The 7,877-nt window shown below is 28.9% G+C and overlaps 1 long non-coding RNA gene across 1 annotated transcript; it reads left to right on the forward strand.

The window, feature by feature from the left end:
* The first annotated feature begins 4,463 nt into the window (after positions 1-4,463).
* Positions 4,464-7,869, forward strand: LOC124535106. The gene is made up of 3 exons (XR_006966783.1): positions 4,464-4,609; positions 6,019-6,150; positions 7,585-7,869. It is a non-coding gene; the product is annotated as an uncharacterized LOC124535106 (long non-coding RNA).
* The last annotated feature ends 8 nt before the right edge of the window (positions 7,870-7,877 follow it).

Raw genomic sequence — 7,877 nt, forward strand, 5'->3', positions numbered from 1 at the left:
CAGGAAACAATACTATATCATAAATACCTTTAAGATAGAAAGGAAGATCATTTATTTATACTAGAAATAGAAAGGAACCCAAAATCGAACCTTGTGGAACACCCATTTTCAACGTAGATCCAGAAGACTTTATTCCATTAATGAAAACTTGCTGGATTCTTTGACTTAAGTATGAAGCAATGAGATCAAGAGTCTTACCTTTAACACCGTAATATTTGAGGTTATAAAGAAGCGTCCCGTGTTCTACACAATCAAATGCTTTATTTTCCCCTTTTGCTGTGATTTTTCCCAAGCATCGTAAATATGTTTAAGAAGCGCAATTCCCGCATCAGTTGTTGATCGACCTCTTGTAAAACCAAATTGCTCACTATGAAAAATATTATTTGTACCGAAATGGATAAGAAGTTGATTTAAAATGATTTTTTCGACAATTTTACTTAAAGATATATTGAGATTCTGAGGTCTGTAATTACTGGGATCGCTTCTATTACCATTCTTAAAAAGTGGTAAGACATTACTACATTTTAATAACTTAGGAAATGAACCCGTGTTGTTAAAAATTACTGCTATATACGGAGCAAAATCGTATATGATGTTATTAATGAATTTTACCGAAATGCCCCATATGTCGTTAGTTTTTTTAATTTTGAGTGTTTTAAATACTACTAATGCAGAAACTGTTTCAAAAGAGAAATCAATAACGCATTTAGAAACATTTTTATTTAATAATCTAGCTGCATATAATGTAGCTGATTTTAAATGAGATATAAATTTGCAATTTCTAATCCAGAATTTGTATATCTACTACTATGAATATCGCTTATATGGTAAATGACAGACTTTATATTTACAAACAAAGTAATCCCTAAAAATACCGTTGTTATTTTTATTGGTTAATTATTATTATGTATGATATGTACATATTTGTTCGTAAAGAAGAAGCTTCACTGCATTGACACTTACTCTCCTAAAACTTCCTTCACGTTTCTTCTTCTAAGGAAAAAAAATCTAGAAATAAATATTCAATAAAGAAGAATACATTGATACAAAAAGGAGCGAATCCCGAAAACCAAAATGAAGACTGCTTGTAACACGCATCAACAATTTTTAAGGGAAAATGCTATCATCCTTTTTTCTTGCTTGCATATGATTTATTTAACCAAATGAGTGTGTGAAAATTAAATACCATAAATTATAAATCGACACTTTACGGCTTTTCCGTTAAGTAGTGGATTCAGGAGGTATCACTTTGCCTTAGATATACATTAAACCGATTTTAAAAGTCTGTAATCTTTCTAGAAGTTCTATCAATAACATAAAGGTCAGTAGTCCTATTGAATAAATAAAATTTTAACAAAAAGAAAAACCGACTTCAAACAAAACACTATTTTAAAACAAATGAATATGTACGAAAAAGTAATAAAAATAATTGCGTATTCAACATATTTTTTAGAGTCTTCCTAAGTTAAATGAAATGAAAAATATTAGACTACTTAAAAGTCGATTAACGATTATATCATGTAGTTATAGTTATTGGTATATTTGGAGCCGGTGTCAGCCACGGTGCCCTTGCCCCAACAATCAAAAGAAAGAAGCGATAAGAGCCCCTTGATTGATCCAGTATATTATTGTGTAAAAGGTAATTTGTAAAAAACATATTTGTTAAAGTATTCTCGTATTGTTTTTTGATAGTTATACTGTAGGGTTTTATTGGCTGACACCGACTCCAAATATAACAATAATTATAACTACATGATATAATCGTTAATCGACTTTTAAGTAGTCTAATATTTTTCATTTCATTTAACTTAGGAAGACTCTAAAAAATATGTTGAATACGCAATTATTTTTATTACTTTTTCGTACATATTCATTTGTTTTAAAATAGTGTTTTGTTTGAAGTCGGTTTTTCTTTTTGTTAAAATTTTATTTATTTTTTGATTTTAAGTGAAGCTGATGTTGACTAACTATTTTTTTTTAATATGGATAGATTAAGCGTTCCGTTTATATGAGTCAGAAACTACTTCGAGGACAATTTCAAAGGAAACTTGCGAATAAAGCAAAAATAGACTTTCGAAAATGCGGATTTAATACGTCACGCGGCGTAAACTACAAGGATTCCTCGAAAGAGCTGTAATCGAACTCAGCAAAAAAACTTTGAAAAAGACCAACTATATTTCGTCATCATATGACATCACATCACACACACAAAATTTGATTAAAGATAGTAAGAAATTCTGCCCCATATCGCACCCTAACTGCGAGCCGTATAGGAGTTCCATCACTACATAGTATAAAACAAAGTCGCTTTCTCTGTCCCTATATCTTTAAATCTACGAAACGGATTTTGATGCGGTTTTTTTTAAAAGATAGTGTGATTCAAGGGGAAGGTTTGTGTATATAATACATGAACAATATAGTAAAGAAACACTGATAATTTTAGAAGTTTGCGATGTGATGTCGTATATAAACAAATTCTGTAGTATATTTAGTATCAGTATTGCACCCGTGCGAAGCCGGGGTGGGTAGCTAGTTGATTATAATATTCGACTATGATAATTACATAAACATAACCACATTACGGAAGGTGACTCAAATATCCCAATAACCTATAAATAAAAGATTCGACCGAGTATCGCTAACGTGCTCCTCAGAATTGTTCCGTTCCCTTCCGTTCCGTTACTTTGTCATGGATCCTGTGCTCAGAACCTTACCAAACTTTCACCAAATTACCCTTGAAGTATATATTTTATAATAAAAAAAGAATTATCAAAATTGGTTAACGTGATTTTCAGTTATTCACCTATTTGTCGCGCATATACATAATGCAAATTTAAGACTTATGTCGTTTTCACATCGATACCATCATCGGAAAAAAAAATAAAAAAAATGGGACCCCATGGGAAGCACTACCTTTCAAACAAAAAAAAAATTATCAAAATTAGTCCACCCAGTAAAAAGTTATGAGGTAACAAACATAAAAAAAAAAAAAAAAAAAAAAAAAAAAAAAAAAAAAAAAAAAATACAGACGAATTGATAACCTCCTCCTTATGGAAGTCGGTTGAAAATTGTCCAATGACTTATGATGGAGGAATTTCATAACGCTAGCGTATGAATAAATTTAAGATAAGATATAAAACACCTATGTTTATAATATAACATATAAAGTTAGTTGCTCATGCATAAGTGACTTTAAGGGTTTATTTTAGGTAACTGATAAAATTATTGTTACGTTATTAATAAATATTTTTCTTGATGATTCAATAAAATGCAATTCATAAAATTAGGAGCGCAAATTTGCGCGAATTTATACCTATTCTTGAAATATAGTGGATATTGACAATATTATCATATTCATAATTTTATATTTGATAAAATTTTATGTTTGGATGTTTCTCCATTCACGCTCGTTTGCTGGATGGAAATACTATTAATAAAATTTGGAATAACAATACCTACTTAATAAAAAATACTTAGTGATGGCTCTTTTTGCAACTTTGTTTTGTCTACTCACTTATCCCTTATTCTAAGACCAAACAGAAATACTTATTATTGTACTGTTTCGGTTCGAAAAGTAAGTGAGCGAGTATTGTTACAGTCAAGCAATTAAAATTTACGCCCTACATCGTTACAAATATCAAATCATTAAAAAATAGTTATATAGACTGTGCCCAAATCTCATTGTCTTTAATAAAACAACTTAGTTGGGGTAACGAAACAGTAGAAAGCTTTTTCCCGTATTTTTTTTAAACATCACCCAAAATGCTGTCTACATTTTGGGTGATGACGTATATTATCTCTTACACATCTTGCTTAATTTCAAGCTTTAAAATCTCAGTCTCCCTAGTTTCTTATAATACTTAATTGCCTTAATGTTTACAGAGAGATGACGTTACAGCATTACCGTAACTACAAGAGTATTGTCATTATTATTAGTATAGTACTTTTATAGTACAATCGCCATCTTCTTGTCACCCCATTATCAATTTCTACGGTCTAATTATTTTCAATTCCCGTGTACGTAAAACAGGCTAACGTTGGACATGTTATTTATTATCATATGACAAAATACTTTATAGTTCCAATAGGTAAGGTAAGGGATTTTTTAAAATGAATACCTCTGCATTTAAAAAAATCCCTTACATCTCCAATCTATCGCCAGCGTTGGGTAGGTACTAAGAATGAAAGATGATGAAAGTTATAGTTAATTAGCTCACCCACCTCAACGACACTAAGTATTTATTTTCTTAAATTTAAATAATCACATTTTTATATTATATTTCTAGGATATTTGCATACCTAGATTTTGTTTAAACACAACTTTTTCTTCTTTTATATTAAACTGTTATCGCATATTACATATGAAAATCACACAGGGGATAAAAAAAACTTTCATTCTCAACTCTGTTATCGTAAGGTATACGTTGTATTGTAAATGACTCATTCGTTATTTGTATTTTGTACGTTAAGTAGGTAGTAGTTTTACGTTCGGAGACCGGCCGAGCAAACGCAGTTAGTTTTCAAAGGGTCGTGCGCACGGACGACATCACGTACCTACTGTTCGTTTTGTTTTGTTTGTGTTTTGGAAACTGTTATTAAACATACATCGGTAAGTTTAGTTTGTACGCATATTTAATAATTATTTGGTCGTATTATCTTAAGTATTTAATTAGTGTAGTAATTTATCTTACAGCATCAAACTTTTAGGCATAGATAAATAAAAGATAATATTATGATGTCACGAAGCGATATTTTTAATCAGGTCGGCCAGTTAACAAAGTTTGTAATGGTTTATTATAGTAACAGAGATAACCTAATGCATTATAAAATTAAATATAAATTATGTAGGGATATAAAATAACATTATTTCGAACTGATAGGTAAAATCTACCTATGTTAAATATTTTTTAAATTACTATATAAAAAATACGTGACCAAATGGTTTTAATTATTTTAATCATTTTATAAACTATATAACCTGTGCTACACATATCATCATTGATTTCAAGATTATTGAATTTAGAATCTAAGACGAATCTCTACGTATTCAGCTATAAACATTTTGTAGCACTAAAATCGTTCACGAAGTAGGCAAGTATGCATCAGTTTCCACAACACGCTCATAAACATACTAGACGAGCTGACACGATACCGGTTTGAATATAAAATATGTTGACACTATATAAGAAGAGTGTACACATTCTTCGATCTGTGAATGAATATTCAAAGCTATCACGTACAGTTCTTCATATTATTTTACCGTTTTATAACTAGCCTAATTATTTTATATGAAGACGTAATACAAAATGAAACAAAATATCTTTATGAGTTTTTTTTAGGTATTTACTTAAATATTATAAGATACTTATATTTCATTATTAACATCAGAATGTTCACATAAACTGACAATAAAGTATTATTGTCAGTAGGCATTTCTCATAATTATTTCACAACTATGTTATTTGTATTCTTAAAATGTTTTAAAGTTGAATATATAATGTAACAGATTCTACAATACTGGTATTTTTTAAATATTAATTATCTTACGCGCTTTATAACGAGTTTTATATTTACCAAATCTACCGGACGAAATTCCAACTGGCTAAGTAGTCAGTACCTACCTACTCGTAACATTGTAAACCAGTTCCCAAAAATCGATTTATTCAACTCGTGTAAACACTTTTAGTGGCGATACTATCTAATAACTACACTTTTAGTAGATGAAACAAGAAATTATTTAGAATTATTCAAATTTAGAATAGGTAGGTAGATAGTTAAGTGATTCATCTAGTGTTATGGTCACGACCGCATGAAGAGTTAATATTAACCGTTCCTAACATTGCCACCACAATTATAAGTAATGGCCTCAAGAGATTTTTAATAATTAATGAATAATTTATACTTTATTGTACACCACATACAGAAATATAGAAAGTAACAGACAAAAAAAGAAAGTAAAACAAAATCAATAAAGTACAAAAACGAAAAATAAATGAATAATTATATTTTTTATTACAGATAATGGGTAATATAATTTACTCGATACTATGGTTGGTGATCTTAATATTCTTCGCACTCTGGGTAGCTGGAATCTCTGCTGGATTTTACATCATACTCCATCCATTGACAGTTTGCATTGAACCTCTGTCGGTAAGTGTAAGGAAGACTATAATTGCAGTTAATTTTGTTGAACACAATATATTCAACTAAATTGATTGTTAAAATTAATTTTATATATAGATTATTCAGTTAAAACTTATATAATATGTACTATTCAATGATGTTGAAATAAACAGATATGTTATTAACGCGCAAAAGTGATGACTAGAAAACGTCCTAATTGTGACGTTTGCCTTTAGTCGTTTTACGTAGTAATACGTTAGAATACATCATAGTTACGTAGTAATACGTTTTGCGTAATTAAAACATCTATTCATCCCTTTTAGGTATTGTTTTTATCAAGCTATCCTTTTTACTTTTAACGAAATGTAAAAATAAACTAGAATAAACGGCCCCCGGCGCGGCACACTTTTTTCTGTTGTTTAGTATGGATATAACATATCTATTTATTAGAATATCATTGGTACTATTGCTATCCTTATTAGTCTCATACGTGAGTCAGAGTTAGCTGAATTTTGAATAATTATTCATACTTCTTACTAGAAACACTTATTTCTTTTGTATCACTTGGCTTTCGGCAGTATATAAATTTAAATAGTTTGATTTTTTGATAAATAGACGTTTCGAATATTAAGATATTTTACTACGTAAACGTTTTAAAAAATAAGTTAATGCCTGTAGGACTCCACATCATTGATCATATAAACAGTAAGATCGAAACCGAAATCGTTATGCAAATATTTAATAACATGTTTTTATCATCTACAAATATGTAGATATCTACATGACAAATTTTATATTGTACTAAGACGATAACCAAGAACGTAAGATATCGTTCGTAGTAATCGTACGCAATGTATTTATAATCATGACATGATTGATTATCGTACTACAAGGTTTATAGATATATTTTTATATTCAAGTCATCTTACATTGTACATATAAATTATAACATACTTTTCAAATAAAACTAGTTATAACGGATTTGAATCGCGTCGACATCGGGATGTCAAATGACATCCCAATGTCAAAAATAATTAATATACGCGATTCAAATCCGTTATAACTAGTTTTATTTCAATGTGTAATCCCGAAAATTTAAGACAACATAACATACTTTTCATCAAATACTAATAAAGTTAAATTTTAATAGTCATATTGAAAGTTACCGACGTGTATTCATAAGTTTAATTTTATTACCAGGATAATTATTTTTTTAGTTTATTCAAAAAATAAAAATGAATATTTGCTTTATTGTCTTATATATGTTAATTCTTATATTGATGAAAATTTATACTGCGTTTACGTACTGCAAGTTCATTCTTCAAAAACCATGAGATTTTTATCCTTAAATATAAACTTTTCATGGAAACCCTTATTCTAAACGTGGTTGTTAGCAAGTTACACTAAAAGCAAACATTATATTATACCTACTTACTAATTTATTTAATTATTGTATTTCAGGGTCTGACCGACTTTTTATTATCAGTTATTCAGTTCCCCAAGTACTGTGCTCAAGCAATGATGGATGGAAGAGGATTTAGGTGAATTTATTATAGTCATTATTGATCTACACATTTAATTGTTGTTATATTTTATATTAATAATTATTAATAATGATAATATAATTGAATTGTATAATTGTTAGATTGGCGCTTTTTTGCCATAATAATTATAATAATGACTGTGTAATAATAAAAATAATTTATGGTTTTTTATGTTAATTTATTAAAAGACTAGTTAAAAATACAATTGTT

This window comes from Vanessa cardui, chromosome 14 (genome assembly GCF_905220365.1).
Source record: "Vanessa cardui chromosome 14, ilVanCard2.1, whole genome shotgun sequence".
Lineage (NCBI taxonomy): Eukaryota > Metazoa > Arthropoda > Insecta > Lepidoptera > Nymphalidae > Vanessa > Vanessa cardui.